This window comes from Lonchura striata, chromosome 1 (assembly GCF_050655825.1).
Source record: "Lonchura striata isolate lonStrDom1 chromosome 1, ASM5065582v1, whole genome shotgun sequence".
In the NCBI taxonomy this organism is placed as follows: Eukaryota; Metazoa; Chordata; class Aves; order Passeriformes; family Estrildidae; genus Lonchura; species Lonchura striata.
This window is the reverse complement of record NC_140703.1, coordinates 76696177-76713448: the sequence shown is the minus strand read 5'-3', so window position 1 is coordinate 76713448 and position 17272 is coordinate 76696177. Positions and strand designations below refer to the sequence as shown.

At 35.8% G+C, this 17272-nt stretch overlaps 1 protein-coding gene across 1 annotated transcript in view; it reads right to left on the bottom strand.

The window, feature by feature from the left end:
- The window catches only part of GPC5 (glypican 5), a 231515-nt gene that overhangs the window by 11005 nt on the left and 203238 nt on the right, over nt 1-17272 (bottom strand). Inside the window, exon 6 of the mRNA XM_085588453.1 lies at nt 1-17272. This exon is cut by the window's left edge and continues 11005 nt beyond it; it is cut by the window's right edge and continues 21062 nt beyond it. The gene's annotated coding sequence lies outside the window, so the exon portion shown is untranslated.

Genomic DNA, 17272 nt, shown 5'->3' with positions numbered 1-17272 from the left:
AAACGAAATTCGATTAAGCAATGAAAACTTGAAAGATTTTATGCATGACAAAATAGAGAGATGAAACTGTCTTTTCTCCTTCTATGCCAAAAGTAACCTAAGCACCACTAGGACTTAGTCTGGCTATAGCCCTAAAAGACAATAAAAAAATGTTTCTATAAATAGATTAGTAACAAAAGGGAGCGCTAAAGATAATCCCCAGCCTTCGCTGAATGTGGGGGAAAGCAGTAACAAAGGAGGAAAAGGCTGAGGTACTTAATGCCTTCTTTTGCCTCAGTCTTTAATACAAAGACCAGCTTCCCTCTGGATACCCAGCCCTCTGACCTGGAAGACAGGAATAAGAGCAGAATGAAGACCCCATAATCCAAAATAAATTATCAGTGACCTGCTGCACAATTTAGGCACACACAATTCTAGAGTCTGAATGGGATTATAGAAATATAGAATCTTTATGGTTTGAAGATATTATGTCCAACCATTGAACCTTTCATAATCTCAGACAGCGTGGGTTTACTAAAGGCAGGTCTTACTTGAATAACTTGGTCTCTATCCACTCAGTGAGGAAAGGCTGTGGATATTGTCTTTCTGTACTTTAATAAAACATGTGACACCATTTCCCACACAATTCTCCTGAAGAAACTGGAGTCATAGTGAATAGAGGTACAATCAGTTGACAGTTATAAATGGTGTTCCCCAGGGCTCAGTACTGGGGACAGCCCTGTTATTTAGCTTTGACAAGCAGATTGGAAGCACCTTCAGTAAGTTTGCAGACACTACGAAGTTGATCTCCTAGAGGACAGAAAGGCTCTGTAGAAGGTTCTGGATAGGCAGGGCAGGGTGTATGGGACAAGGGCAATGGTATGAAGTTCAACAAGGTGAAGTGTTGGGTCTTGCAGCTGGGTCACAAAAACCTCATGCAGTGCTACAGGCTGGCAGAAGAATGGTGGAAAAGCTTCATGGCAGAAGAGGACCTGGGAATACTGGTTAAGAGATGCTGAACAAGAAACAGTGTGGGCCAGGTGGTCAAGGAGGGTTAGGTCTATATCAGCAACAAAGTGGCCAGCAGGACCAAGGCAGTAATCATCCCCCTGTACTCAGCCCTGGTGATGCTGTGGCTGAGGAAACTGGAGTTGTTTAGCCTGGAGAAATTAAGGTTCAGGTGGGACTTCTACGTGTCCAGAGGTTGTACTGAGGTGGGGGTTGGTCCTTTCTCTCAGGTAAGAAAGAATAGAACAAGAAGAAATCACCTCAAGTTCAGTCAGGGGAGGTTTAGATTTGATATTAAAAATAATTTCTTCATGGAAAGGGAGATCAAGCACTGGAACAGCCTGCTCAGGGATGTAGCTGAGTTACTGTCTCTGAATGTTTTTAAAAGATATGTAGATGAGGCACTTAAGGACATCGTTTAGTGGTGGACTTGGCAGTGCAGGTTAACAGTTGAACTCTGTGATCTTAAAGGTCTTTTCTAACCTAAAGAAATCTATGATTCTATAACTGCTAGTTATGACAGAAAAAGAAAGGCTTCTTTACGATTTTTTTTTTCAAGAAAATTGCTTCCTTTTGAAAAATGAACACAGAAACAAAAAAGTAGCATATCCCAGAAAAAAAAAAAGAATAATTTATTGTTGCAAACACCTTTACAGTTTGATTATAATAAAGTCATTCTGTTGATATGCTGAATAAATAAGAAACTACAAAGAGCTGTCTTCACAAAGTGTTTGAATGGGTGACAGACACCATAAATACAGATTTTCCCTTTTATTTACCTCTTTCCTTAGTTCTTTTTCAAAAAGCAGGAGAACCATTAGGAAAATGAAATGGTTTGATCTGAGAAGTTTAACAACATGAAACTTCTAACTCTAGAATACAGCTATTGTTTTTGTTCTATTGTGCAGTTATCTGTGGATATGACAAAACTTAATGAAAAACCATTCCCTTGTAGTCAAACAGAATGAACTCCCAAGGGCATCCCTTATGTGCCATCCACATTGTGCTTTTTGATCTGATCAAATTTAATCTTTCATGCTTGCTGAATACACAGGTGGTGTCTTATAATGTTGCCTGCTCCTTGGATTTTCCATAGCTGTTTCTGAAATTTGTTTTCATGTTCTCAGTGCCCCCTGGGGCAAACACAGCTACACCTACTTTAAATTCTTTTTGAAACTTAAAGTATTTTTATAAGTATCTAAATCTTTTTATGTTTTCTCAACTTTTTTTTTTCCACACATTTTTCAAACCACCATTTTTGTGCATTTTATAGACTAACAAGAAGAACTTGGGAGACCAGTAGTTTTGAATGACACTCAATTCTAGCCCACTTATCTGAGCATTAAGTACAAGCTCATGTACTACACAGGAGAGAAACTGAATGTATGATAAAACCATGATGCCAGAGAGAAGGGAATGTTAGAAAGGTGGAATTAGTCAAAAGTGGTGGTTGAGAGTACATTTTTCTTTTTCTCACCACTAAACAAAAATAGGTCAGTGATTACAAATACAATAGCTATGAAGTAAGGGAGGGAGGAATACTAGTTTGTTTTACAAATAATACTTGAAAGTACAAAAAGTAAAACAGGAAAAACTAAAGTTTACATATTATGGTAACTATAGACAAAGGAATACTGGACTTTGAAATTGACAGAAAGAGAATTGCTAAAATTTTTTCAGAGATTCTGCCAATGTTTTGGAAAATACTGTGATAGGCTTCCAGAGGGTGGAGGGTGAAGGAACATAGGGAGGAGTGGTTTATATTTTACATTAAGCATAAAAAACAATTATAAAATATTTGGGGAAGAAAGTAACACTGAAAAATTTCAGACAGCTCTCTTTCTGATTCCCACTGCTTAGGCTTTTAGAATAACCTTTCAGGAGACCATGCCTTTTTAGTTACTGCACTTTTTAGAAAGCCCCAACTCAACAACTACAGACCTCAAAATACCTCTTGAAAACTGAGAAATCAGAAGGATTTAGCGATAGGATAATGATGGTTCTTGGATAATGAGCCAACACTGCTAAGAGACCTTGTCACATTGTGACACTAAATAACTCAGAAAAGCAGGCTAGATGTAAAAGGAAAGAAAAAAAACTTTAAAAGGCCAACTTTATTTTCTGACTCTACTATATATACAATTGCAAAAATGACAGTGGATTGAGGGTGAAACTGCCACCTCTTCAACCACAATATTTAAACCAACAGTCTATCAATTCTTTCTACTCACAAAGAAGAATGCAAAACAATCATTATTTACATGAACAGTGTGTGAGAAAACTCAGTTGAAAATGTAAATATCAGTAGGCACAGGAACTTTTAGAAGAACTTTAAAAATCTCAAAAGAAGAGGGCTACAAGAACTGAAGTGCAAGGAAAGGAAACTCCAGTAAAACAAAGATGGAGAATATCTCTTTGGATGAGTTATTTCACAGTGCATTTCTACAGTTTTAACAACCAATAGTTTTAGCATCTAAATAGCTTTGCAGTTAAAAAAAAAAAATGACCAGGCCTTTAAAAATTATCCAATTGAGCATGGAATAAATGCACCATTGTGCAACTGAAGCATACAATGCAAAAAGTAATTTAGTCATGACTTCCTGATCTCACAGTATGAAGAGTTAATCTTCATAGTAGTGCACTGCTGAACCACTTTACTAGTAAAAATTATTTTCTCCTCTAATTATCTAACTGCTTTCTCTCAGCATTATTTTTCATAAATTTCAGATTAAAGCTGAATTTCCAGATTTTCCTTCTAAAAATCATTATAAATCAGGAAAATAATTCCCAAACCATCGTCCATCTTTCTTTGCTTTAAATAGCAGGCTAAAGATGCTTAAATAGCAGGCTCTGACTGAGAGTTATCTTTTCTAAACATAACAGCTTTCTTTGTATTTCTGCATGTTTCCACACTCCTTTAAAATATTGAGCTCAGGTCTGCTTTGTAGTACTGGTCTCCTCGAGGACATATTTAAATGAAAAATAGTGTTTCCTTTCTGTACTGTACACACTTTTGTTTAACCTTTCAAGGATGGCAATAAATGTGCCTGCACTTATTGTAATCTCAAGACTACTAAATGTTTTCCAGGAGTACTGTTTGCAAAGGAATGGCCATGCTTTCTGGGGGCATGGCCCACCCACAAAACATAATTATATGCACATCTTTTTTTTTTTTTTTCTTTTTTTTGCAACAAAAAAGTGAGACACTGACCTGAATTTTTAGTTTCTTTAGTAGTACTGAAACCAGTTCATGTCAGTGCATGGTTTAGGAGTTTTCTACTACTAGCAATGAACAAAACAACCTTAGCTAGTGAAAACACTGCAATTCATTTTCACTCACAGATTATTTGTAGCAGTAATATATAAAGACATAGGTTTTAAGGTTAATGGCCTAATAATTCACCTTTTTGCAGGTTCTTAAGATTAATTTAACTCAGTACTCTTTGGAAGTGGTAGTCAGATATATTATTGCTTAGGCCACAACATCATTTTAAAAACAAAGAAACAAAAAAGAAAAAACTTAGCTGCAAATTAAAATGCAAAAAATTTCTTTGTGTTTCCTAGGGAAAGTAAAAGGAAGGAGGAGATTGAAGCAAATATTTAACCCACATCTTCCAGCTTCTTGCCACAGAACCATTCACATTCCCAGATAACAAATGAGGTTTTTTTCAAGATGCTTAATTTAAACAAAAAGATTTTGTGTGCCAGAAGCCCTGCTTGTGCTACAGCATTGAGCAAAAGATGAAAACTGACATGAGAAACCAATGTGTTCCATGGCTAAAACAATATTCTTTCTCACTCCATGAGGAAAATTCACTTATGCAAAGATTCTGATGTAGCTAAAAACGCTCGTACCACAGGCACGTATTTAAGACAGTAATCTAAACTATCATCACAGTCAGTGAAGATCCACTAAATACAGTCAATAGAGTCTACAGAGCTATTTGTGTCACTCTAAACCCAGGCACTGACATTTGATCTGCTGGCTCTCTAGCCACTATCGGTGTGCTGACAAGAGGCTCAATTCACTTGACCACAGACATTGATTTAGTGTTGTCTGAGACAGTGAAGTCTATCCTGCAGGGCCTCCAGCTGCTGCTCCTCTGACACCTGTGGGTCCCATGCCATATTTGCCAGCCACAAGCAGGTGCCTGAGATAGGCTAAGACATTTCAAGAAGTCTTTGAGCAGCAGAGCTTCCCTGTCTCCATGTGGGAACTGCGGAGGAGGTGAATTCCATGGCTGTCAGGACTTAAAGGATGTGGTTAAAATGTCTCAGCTCACTGTCAAAGAAAGTTCCCGTAAGACAAAACCACAACGGGCACAGATGTAAAAGAGGGAGGCATTCATTTCAGGCCTACACAAAGGTGAAAGGTTTGGAATTAGCACAACAGACAAAATACCACTGTGCAGACTGTGAGGAAAGCACAGATGGCAACAAGAGGAAGATGCCAGGCCTGATGAAGCATATCCAGGTAACTTATCCAGACAAAAATTCCAACCATGGCAAACTGTGAGAAAAGGAAGCAACTGCTTACACACATGCCATCCCAAGTTATGGGAATAACATACACCTCATGGGTACCTGGGATTGGACTGTATAAGAACAGTATCTCAATTAGAACACTTGTGGACCCCCACCACTGAGCAGATCAGGGTAAAGAAGAGCCAGCAGGAAGCTGCAGGAACCCATGCAGTGATGGTATCTTTTGCTCAATATCTCTCCCTTACTCATCTTTTTCTCTTCTTCCCTGCTGTCTTCCTATCTGTCTCTACCTCTTATTTATTTTTAAATAAAATCCATACTAATGGTCTCATTTGCACCTTAATTTGGGCAGAAGCATCCTTTAGAAGTTGGATCCTAACATTATTTCAGTGTATCGCATCACTTTGGCGTCACTTCCCCCCACACTTCTCCCCATTATTTAGAGCAAAAGAACAGGGGACAAAATGAAGCTCTTTCATTATCAAGTACCATCATCAAATCAGAGTTTGGGAGGTAAGGAAAAAAAACATTTATTCAGATTATAGTCACAAACAGTAGTCTATAGTATAAACTGTTTAACTAACACTATTTGATACAGCCTTAGATATCAAGGTCAGGGATACTACTCACAATATTCACACTTAGTCTGAGCATTCTTTTAGCACATTAATATTGCAATTGTGGTGCAGAAATATCAAATACAGGTGGGTGAATAAGAAGTCACAGCCATAGCCAAGACTGACACAAAGTCAATGCAAAAATTATGCATTTTTATTCCATCAAGCAAATCAGTTATTTCTACTAAATATTTGCAGTGTGATTTGGGACAGAAGTGGGATTTGAGCTATTTATATTTGGGAATTATATTATACACACTTCATGAGGCAACCATTAATCTTTTACAGCTGGGAAGCCTTGGTAAGTTAAGAACTATGTGATGGGTATAAATTAGTATGATAGCAAATTATTATTTAGAGATTTAAAAAAGGAAATTTTCAACTGCAAATTTCATAACTTTGAATGTCTAAGCTTTAAATGTATTTTGAGTATTGATTTAAAAACAGAAAAACAGGATTCAATTAGTTTACCCGAAGTTTTTGCAAAACTAGTTTTTGCAAAAAATTTGTTTTCCCAATCAATTCTGCTTTCCATACACCATTAAAATCTATTCATTATTATATTTAGCAATATCTAATATTAAACAAGTTACAATAGGCACTTAGATTATTAGAACTTAATTTCAGGAGCCTTAATATTTTTTTCAGTATTAGTATAATTTTTCTTTCACTTATTTATGAGAATGAAACCAAATGAAGTAGCCAATTTATTTTTTGTATGTTTGAGTCTTTTAATTGCTGGCTTTCTGTCTCACTTGAGGCTGCAAAATGTAATTAGAATGAATAATCAAAGTATTTGGATTTGGGGGTCCAAAATTATACTTTTTTGCAAGGGCTATATTTATCTATAAATTTTTTAAAAATGGAGCTTAGTATGTTTTTTAAAATTATTTTCTTGTTTCATCATAGAAAAGCAGGAGCAGATTTTACAAAGGATTCAGAAATTCCTTTTTTTTAAAAAATCTTAAATAGATGTCTTTCTACTCACACTAAAAAAGTTGCTATTATACTGTAGCATTAATTCTAAAAGGTTTCTGAGTGTTTATTCAGGCAAGATTGTGGTGCTCAATATTACCAAGATAAAAGAATTATGAATATGTTAAGAATGTGTTGGAGAAACTAGAAGTTTAGCATAAAGACCCTATTTACAAGCAACACATACATAAATGACATAAACATAGACACATAAATTAATAATCACATATTTTATTTTATTTATGTCATTATTTATTTTTTTACTGTTCATTTGTGCACTGTGCACTGTTACAATGGAATTTACTGGAAAAGCATCCAAGGTTTTTAGACACCTTAAGGTATGTGCAAAACTTCATCAATCATTCTTTATGCTGACTAAAAATGGATTATACAGTTTGTGATCCCTTAATCACTTCTTTCTGCACTACACATATTTGAATCAGTTTCAGCAACATTTTATGTCTTCAAAAAAAACCTGCTTTTATTTCTTATTAGCCTTTATGAACAAAAGAGGAGTAATTCTGTAGGCACCAAGGTTCCCCCTTTTGCTTCCCTTCTCCAATTTTTTTTTTTTTTTTTTTTGAGGGATGGGGGATTAGAGTGTGAAACTGTCATTAAGCTCTGCTAACTGAGCAGAACTTGTACTTGGAATGATCCTGTCTCTTGTGAAATTCTCTTTAAAATATCAGCCGAATTACTGAATTTTCAGTTCAGTGAACTGCTTATCTTAGTATTTGGACTAATGCCTACTTCCTCTACTCTACAAATTAAATGCATTACTTTCCCTTATCACAATATAAGTGGCTTCTGAATTGCCCTCTTGCATATTGACATCAGAGCTGTATCTGTAAAATTCTCAGGCATTAGTTTCCATCTTCTTCACTCATCGCTGCATTCCTTGCCAAATCACTCTGCCATAAAAAGTTTACCACACTCTTAATGTTGTTGTTTTGGGGTTTTTAATTTTTTTTTTTCCTAATTGTCATCATTTGGCTAGGCAACTTAAAACTTATGGTTAGATCCGTATCATATATTCTGAAGATGTATGTGGACAAGATATCTTGGTCTGTTTCCTCAGGGTGAGTTCCAAACCTAAAAACTTGCTTCATGGAACACAAAATTATCATTTTATCAGTTTTAATTTTTATCGGTACAACTCCAAACATTCTATGTTCTCTTTCTCAAGAGATGTGGGGTTTGGCCAAGTCCTTCTCTTTGCAACTGTGAAGAAAACAAATTGATTCAAAGAGTATGTCTTACCTATGTATTTGGTCTGACTCAATTTTTCATCCTAAAATGAACTTCCTTGTTGACCTTCACCTCAAGGATCTGCTCTCCTGTTCTCCCAGCAATTTCTCAGTTCTGTAAATTCCTGACACAGAATAGATATACCAGAAAATATCCTGGTTTCCTGGGGACATTGGCGAAGCAATGAGTGCCCTGAAGTAACGAGAATATTATAACCAATGCTTCAATGAAGATTTCATCTCTGACTGTAAGTTACCTACTACAAAGCTCCCAGCCAAGTTTTGATTGGACTTATTGGAATAATTTCTCCCTCAGGCTTCATCTATCCTTGCGCAATAGATTACCATTCCTGAATTACTGGCAATTAAAGACTGTGTGCTGGTTGCTCAGGCATTTGAATTCACAGCCTGACACTTTCATTTCCTATGCAACTGGTTTTACTTTGCCACTGGTCTACTCAAATGAAAATAGCAATCCACCATCTGGGAGTAGCTGACATGTACTTGTTTCTGACAACCTTGGCTTCATTTGGAGAGTGACTGTTGATACGAGCGTGCAGTGAGAGGACAAGAGGAAATGGTTTTAAGCTGAAAGACAGTAGGTTTAGATTAGATATTAGGAAGAAATTCTTTACTGTGAGAGGGATTGAGGCACTGGAACAGGTTGCCCAGTAATTTGTGGGTGCCCCATCCCTGCAAGTGTTTAAGGCAAGGTTGGATGGACTCTAGCAACCTAGTGTAGTGGAAGGTGTCCTTGGCCTCTTGGCCTCAGAAGCAGAGCTGAAGATAAATGATCTTTAAAGTCCAAATCAAACCATTCTCTTATTCCAGGACTTTATGATTTGGACAACTTCTGAAGAAAAACACAGCAGAAGAGATTGAGGGAATGAGTTTTTTAATTGCATGAAGAATGAGTTTGTCTGGAGTTATTTGCCACCTTCTAGAAAAATATATAGACCTTGCTTTAATTCCTTTTGTGAGGCTTTCAGCTAACTTTGCCTTATTTTACATTTTCATGGACATATTTGATTTTTCATCCTCCATTTTCTATTTTAATTTCATTTTTCATCCTTAATTTTTGTTTATCAAGGCACAAGCATATGCATTGTCTCCATGGAAATTGAATCTTATGGTTGCCACCAGTACTGTCTTTTTTGGCTACTTGGTTACCCAAACACTGTGGCTGTGTGGGGTTAAACAGTCCCTATGCAAACTAGCTCACTTACAAAGAAAACCAAGAAAATCTCTTTCAGGACATTTTCCCTCTCTAGCTTTTTCTGTCTTCTGTCTTTCAGTCTTGTTGATTTTCTCTCCTTTTTTTTTTTTTTGTGCCTTACAAATAAATGCTTAAAGCCAATTTTCTTCCCTAAGTGCCTGCCTATGTGTTTATTCTGGGAAGTGATACCAAGCTGGGGTTGAGGGCAAGGCTTCTATTGTTTCAGTTAACTAGCTCTACAGAAGGTTTTACAGCTTCTATCAAATCAGGAAAGAGGTTCATATCCAGCTTCAGTGAAGCTGGATAATATTTTCAGTAGTCATGGAATCTTTCTGATTTCTAAGCCAGTTTCCATGATGACATTGCAAATGTTAAACAAAGTAAGTTTGCTTTTATCTGCCATAAAATTTATCTTTCCCCTGACACATTTACTATAAGAAAAGCTCCTGAGTTTATGCCAGAGTAATAAAATCTTCAGTGAATGGAAACTTAAAAATAATCTTATTCTGGTACAGCTAATCAACTTACTTGCTTTGCTAGAATGTACTTAAATTAGGGGACAAAAATTGTGAGAAATCTCCACAGCTTTTCTCTAGACACAGCTAGATGATCACTCTGTCAGATTCCATTCTTTTGGTGCTTGGTTTTCTGTTACCAAAGTTTGTAATATCTTATTAAAATTTTCTTAGGGTGTAGAGATGTCTCAAGGAGCTTATTTCTTTCCACTAATGTCTAGCTTCCTGATTATCAGTTCATTTATGCTTTCCAAGGAATCATTTATATTTTTTGAGACAGTGTAATTTTTGTGCAAGCCTGACTGCTATCTCATTTGCTTGCAAAATGACAATTAATTCCTGATATGTAGCCTCTAGTGTACAGCTCATGTCAGCTGAACAATGAAATACTCATTCACTGATCTTGAAATCCGTAGGAAAATATACTAAAACTTGTATAAGGTTTAGGTAGGGGATGGTTGGTTAAGTTTTTTCTATAGAAACTAAATTAATGCTGACATATATGCACCCATATTATCTACTCCAAGGCAGTTTTTATTAATTGCATTTAAAACTATACTACTCGGTATCTGATCCTCTTGTCATTTCATTTTCTTTTGAAATTTTCCAGAAGACTGACATTTTAGACATAAAGTCCCTCTGTGCATTTCCTTTAGATGCTTGCTATAAAAAACTAGCTAGTGTCTAGAGAGATCATGTATTGGAGTTAAAAATTACTTTCAATCAAAAAATTAGACTGAGAATCTGTAAAAATGCATAGGAAACTTTCCCCAACCACTTAATCACTGATTAACAAAACTACTTAGAACAGACATTTCTATGAGAGGTTAACAAGACTTTTGCTTTGACATCAGCTGAAAGCTTGTTCAGAGAAATCTGGGATCTAAGAGAAAATCAGCTAACACATCAGATGTCTTTAAATGGATGGTGCGACTGATAAACTTTTAAGGGCTGAAGTGATGTGAAGGGTAAAAAATAATTTTTAACTGAGGAATGATATTGAGGCAGCAGATGGAGACAGCTTGAAGAAATTTTAGCATAGTACATAGGGTAAAAATATGTGAAGTAGAACACAAGTCTCAATTAAATTTACACATTTGGATCACTGGGAATAATCAAGACTTGAAAAGACAAAGGACATGACATCATTCTGCAAGCCTGAACAGAACTGTATTCCCATCCTCATACCTGCCTTAGCTTTTCTTCTAATGTATACACAGGAATTAATTTCTTTTGCCTCTAAGTTAGAACAAAGCAACCTGTTAAGTATACATATTTGTAAAAATATTTTTTCATTAAGGTAAATAAAGTCTTCATAGCACTAGTATAAGGGGTATATATAACTAGTATATATACAAGCAGTAGTATAAACACTAGTATAATTCCATTCCTGCTGAAGTAGCAGTAAATTTCAAAGGGTTTTTAATTAATGCTGTCTACATTAATGAATGTTTAACCGATGTAATACATCTATCCCTTTATCTGCAATAATGGACTCCAGTAGCAAAAAGACAAGGAAGAAAAACTATACAGTGTTAAAAGATAAGACAAGAATAACTCCAGAGCTAACATATATTATTTACCAGTCACAGGCTGCAATGCAAAGCTTAGAGGAAGAAAAATTTTGATTTGGTATTGCTGAGCTTAACATGGCTACCACAACACTCTCACTAGATTACAACTGCAGAGATTTACTTGATTCTTTGTCCAAGATTTTTACTTTAAATCTCCTAACCAGTTCAATTTTTTAGAAAGTTGAGCTCTTATGGAAACTACTTGGAAGTATACATGAAATTCACAAATATAAAATGTCAGAACATGCAAATACCCTGATCTGTCAAAACATTTGGCAGAACAAGTTTATCTATAAGATCTATCAAGCAATTGCATGAGGACAGTCTTCAAAAATGGTAAGGATGACCCAGGTAACTACGTGCCAGTCAGCTTCATCTCTATCCACATGCATGAAAGGAGGAAAACTGGAATAGTCAGTGTGGATTCACTACAGGTAAATTGTGCTTGACCAACCTAATTGCCTCTATGATGAGAAAACTACCTGTATGGATGTGGGAAGAGCAGTGGGTATTATCTGTCTTGACTTTAGCAAGGCTTTCAGCACTGTCTCTCACAATATCGTCACTTATGAACTGAGGAAGTGTGGACAGAATGGGCAGTGGACAGTGAGGTGGACTGGCTGAGTGGCAGATCCCAGAGGGTCATAATCAGTGGCACAGGATCTAGTTGGAGGCCTGTTAAAAATGGTGTCCCTCAAGATTCCATACTGGGTCCAGTATTGCTTAACTTATTGATCACTTGGATGAAAGGACAGAGGCCTCTTCAGCAAATTCTAGGATAACGTGCTGAAGATAAATGAGAGAAATGCCTGATAACCCCAGAGGACTGTTCAGAAGGACATGACAGACAGCAAACTTGGGTGGAGAAAATCCATCTGAAATTCAACAAAGACAAATGCAGAGTCCTACACCTGGGGAAGATTAACCCCATGCAACAGCACAGGCTGGAGGCTGACCTGCTGGACAGCAGCTCTGCAGAGAAGTACCTGGATGTCCTGGTGGACAACAAGCTGTTCATGAACCAGCAGTGTCCTTGTGACCAAGAAGGACAATAATGTCCTGAGGTTCATTAGGAGAAGTTTTGACAGTAGATCAAGGGACCACTCAGCCCTACTAAGGCCACATTCTGGGTTCCGTAGTACAAAAGAAACACAGAGATCCTGGAAGGGGTCCAATGATGGTTGTAATGAGCAATGGACTGGAGCATCTCTTTTACAAGGAAAGGCTGAGGGAGCTGGGCCTGTTTAGCCTTGAGAAGAGAAGTCTGAGAGGGGATCTCATCAATGTCTCAAAGTATCGGAAAGGAGGGTGTCAAGGTGGTATTTCCAGGCTCTGCTTGGTGATGCTGAGCAATACAAGAAGCAATGGGCAGAAACTGATGCACAGAAAGTTCCACCTGAATATGAGGAAGATCTTCTTTACTGTGTGGGTGACCACACATTGGAACAGAATGTCCATAGGTATTGTGGAGTCTCCTTCACTGAAGACATTCAAGAACAGTCTGGACACAATTTTGTGACATGCTCTAGGATGACCCTGCTTGAGAAGTGATGTTGGACAAGATGACCCACTGTGGTGCTTCCAACCTTACCAATTCTGTGATTCTGTGACATTAAAAGTAATAGCTGATACCATTAAATTACATATATATGTATATTTATAGGTATAGGTATATGTATATATGCATTGTCTGCATGTAAGAAATTTCTCATCTCTAGATACATGCACACAGAGTAACATCATTCCTTTCTTGCTTTCCTTGCCTCTCTTTTCAGCCAAATTGCCTCCTTTGTTTGCTTCTTTTCTTCTTTTCTTTCTTTTTTTTTATTTCTGAGGCATGTATTGTCTTCCATTTTTCCAATGATTTTTTTCTTGCTTGTCTTTCTCCCTTAAATATTTACTAGTATATATCTCATATTTAGTTTTTTCCCCCTAGACCTATTGTTGCATTTTGCCATACTTTTCATCTTCCTGTCAGTGAATATTCTGCACTTCTACTTATCTTTACTCTTTTCCAGTTCCTTTGGGGTTTTGGGGGGGTTTTTGTTTGGTTTTTTTTGTTTGTTGGTTGGTTAGTTTTTTGTTTGGGTTTTTTTGTTTCTCCTCCATTCAGCTATTTAGTTATTACTAGTCAGCTTTCCATTTGTAATATTTGTCTTTAGGTCATAGTCTACCTGTGTAGCTGTAAACTGCATGCAGCACACACGTAAGTATCACATTATAGTTTTAGGATGTGTTTCTATGCAATGCTTAAGTTACATTTCAATTTAAATATGACAGCAGTATATGTGAGTAGGCAGAAAAAAAAGTGCTTCAGCATAGCTGGGAGATGCAGTGACAAGATCTATTACTTTAATAAATGTATTTCATTCAGTTTTAAGCTTGTTTTGAAACAGGCCCCATTGTCATTCTGTTCATACTCTGCCCAATGTAGCACTTCTTGTTGATCTTAAAGACAGTCAATAAGAACTACTGCAGCATTACACAGACCTTCTCTATCTTTTGTTTTCTGCATAGATATCAATTTGTTAAACAATCTGAATCTTTGATGACTTACAAAACAGTTCAGCTAATGGTCCATGCTTTAATGCATCTTATCAGCAGCAAACATCTGCCTAAAAATGGCTATGCTTTCATGACTGTCAGGCTCTAGGGGAAATGTGAAGATAGATGTCATTTTGCTGATCAGGTTTAAAATAAGGACTGAAAGATAAAAGATTCCTGGTTCTAAGCAGCAACTCCATGTAAATAATTTACAGTCCAAAAATAATGCGCTTTTCAACACTTACAGGAAGGAATCTTCTTTCTATGTCTCTGTTATAATCATTCCTTTAGAATTCTTCCAATTAATATTCAAAGATAACCAACTTTCTATCTATAAATGAGTTGCTTATTAATAATACATAAGCTGTTCTCCTTTCTTCTGATAAGGCAGAGCACAACATGCTGCAAAGAGTATTGACAGGAAAATACATGCCTTGGAACTGTTGTGAAGCCATTTACCATCCATGAAGTAACTTACTAATAATAGTTGCCTGCTTATGAAAACTCAAATGTCAAGGTTTTAACAGGGCACTGAGATCACTGAGATCAAAAAGGATTAGTAACAAATGACCTAGAACTGGATTCTTTTTAAATATAGCTGCATAGAACAAAGTGTTCAATTTGATTTGTTCGTGCATGTGCAACACATGCAAGACTTTTCGTTTGCTGGAAAATGCAGCGGAGAAATATGACAAGCAAAAAAAACTATGTAAATACCTTATTTACTGCCTATAGATGCCAATAATAACAACAGAATAAAAAGGATGTTAACATCAGCAGACCTCTGATGAAACAGGGGAACTATGCATAAAATCAACAAAACAAAGAATATGCTGAGTTAGAAGGGACCCTTCAGGGATTGTTAAATCCAGTTCCTGGCCCTACATAGGACACCCCAAGAGTCACACCATGAAAATGTTGTCCAAGGAATGTCTTAAGTCAGGGGACAAAAGCTAAGGTTGCCCTCCAAACCCAACATCAATTTATCCAAAATATGTACAAATCAAATACAGTAACAATAACTGTAGAGCAGTGATGTACTGAATGCTGAACTACATGCTGATCATTTTGACATGTTCAGCTGTTTAATATCATGCCTGACTGCTCCTTTATGGCTTATGATTTTCTTTTGTTAAATATGACAAGTCTAAATAAATTTGAACACAAGTGAATTAAAACACTCATTTATTTACTTTGGCTAAAATCCCATATGTACAAACTGAATTCCTGGTTTTGCTATTTCTAATTCAATTATAGAAATTTATGACTATCTAAGAATTCATCTAATTGTTGCATATTTTATAATTCTACTGCACAAGCATGTGTACAGATCCTTCAGGCTCCCAAGACAGTCAGACACTATTCCACAAAGGAGGGACAAAAGTCATTATATGACTAAGACTATTTTTTTTCTTTAATTAAAAAAAAATTAAATTAAAATTTTTAATTTTTTTTTTTATAAATAGAGAAGCCATGACTTTGCTGGATAAAATAAATTTGAAATAAATTAAAATAATTTTGAAACTGGTTTATAGTAAATGTGGCATCGTATTGATCAAAGAAACTAGTATATCATAAACATTACAAAATATTTACTAGAGAATAAAAAATGATTGCACACAAATGAACAGTCTGCTTAGGCAGCATCACTAAGCCATACCAAGATCTAGTTAGTATTGTAAAAACTAAAGTTAATCAGCACAGCATTGGGATGGGAAGGAAGATATACATTACAGCATTTTCTCTATTTTATAAAATAAATCTCAGTGATTAGTTTATTTTTCTTAGGTGGTAACTGATTTCTTTTTCTTAGGAGAATCTCATAAGGAGATTCCAGGACTTCGTATTCTCCAGGACTATGGTCTTTCCTTTAAAAAGAACTAGAATTTAAATATAAATTTAATACAGTCCATCTCTATTTTTCCTTAGATTAAAAGTTTTCTACAGAAATAGGCAGGTGCAGAAATAGGAAAAAATAATTGTTCTCAAACACAGTCCTGGTTTGGCACAATTTTTCTTATATATGTTACATACATACTTATCTCTTTATAATTTCATCATAAGCCTTTCCTGTATTTCCTTTACATGTTGGAGAATGTTGACTGAAAAAATGTAGCAGTCATAATGAACAAGAAACTGTGAAAGACAAAAGAACTAGAGATACAAAAAATATAGGAGGTAGAATTTGTGTGGAAAAAAAATAAGAAAAATAATTCTTTTTTGAGAGGTAATTATTACTAAATTTTCAATCTTACATCAATATTTCTGCTAAGTCAGTACACAAAACAAAAAAAAACCCACAACCCCCCCACCAAACCGCTACTCTCCCCCCAAAAATAGATGCAAAAAGGAAAACAACAACAAAAGTATAAATCATTCATGTTTCAATTTACCAAAAAAGCACTAAGTTGCAATTTATATGGAAAATCATCTTCTTGTTTTTTTCTCAGAATTTGTCGTGTAAAAGAAAAGGATAGGAATAATGTTACTGAAGTCTCTAGATCCTGTTAATTAGTGCCTCTTAGAACCCAATAGGCCAATTGGAGGCTGGCGAGAGTAGAACGAGAGTTTCTGTAATGAAATTCAATATCTGATAGGAATTCTTCCAGGAAGTTTGGAAGGATCTTATTGTTTGACTTTGAAAGAGAGTCTTCCAAAATAAGCATGATTAACTACACTAAATTCTATGCTTTCTTTTTAAAAATATGAATTAAAAGATCTTCAAAATGTGAGTCAAGTGCTGCCTGACTTTCTTCTGCCTTGAATATGAATGTGAATGTGAACATAGTAACATACAGCTTCCTTTCAGTGGAATAAATTTCAGTGAAATACAGTAACATCTCAATATAATATTATATAATAAATATAACATAATATAATATAACATAACCATACTAAATATATTATAGGCAAGGATGTTCTATGTATTTATTTGAAAACAAAACCTTGGGTTTAGCATGCTGGAAGGAACTTCACTATAATAAGAAGCCCCAAAGTCTGTACAACTGCACAAAGTGATTTCTGAAGTTTTGATAAGGTCATTTTATCACAGTAGGGTGGTCAAACATGATTTACTTCAGGTAAGACAACTGCAAAATCTTCCCAGGGAATG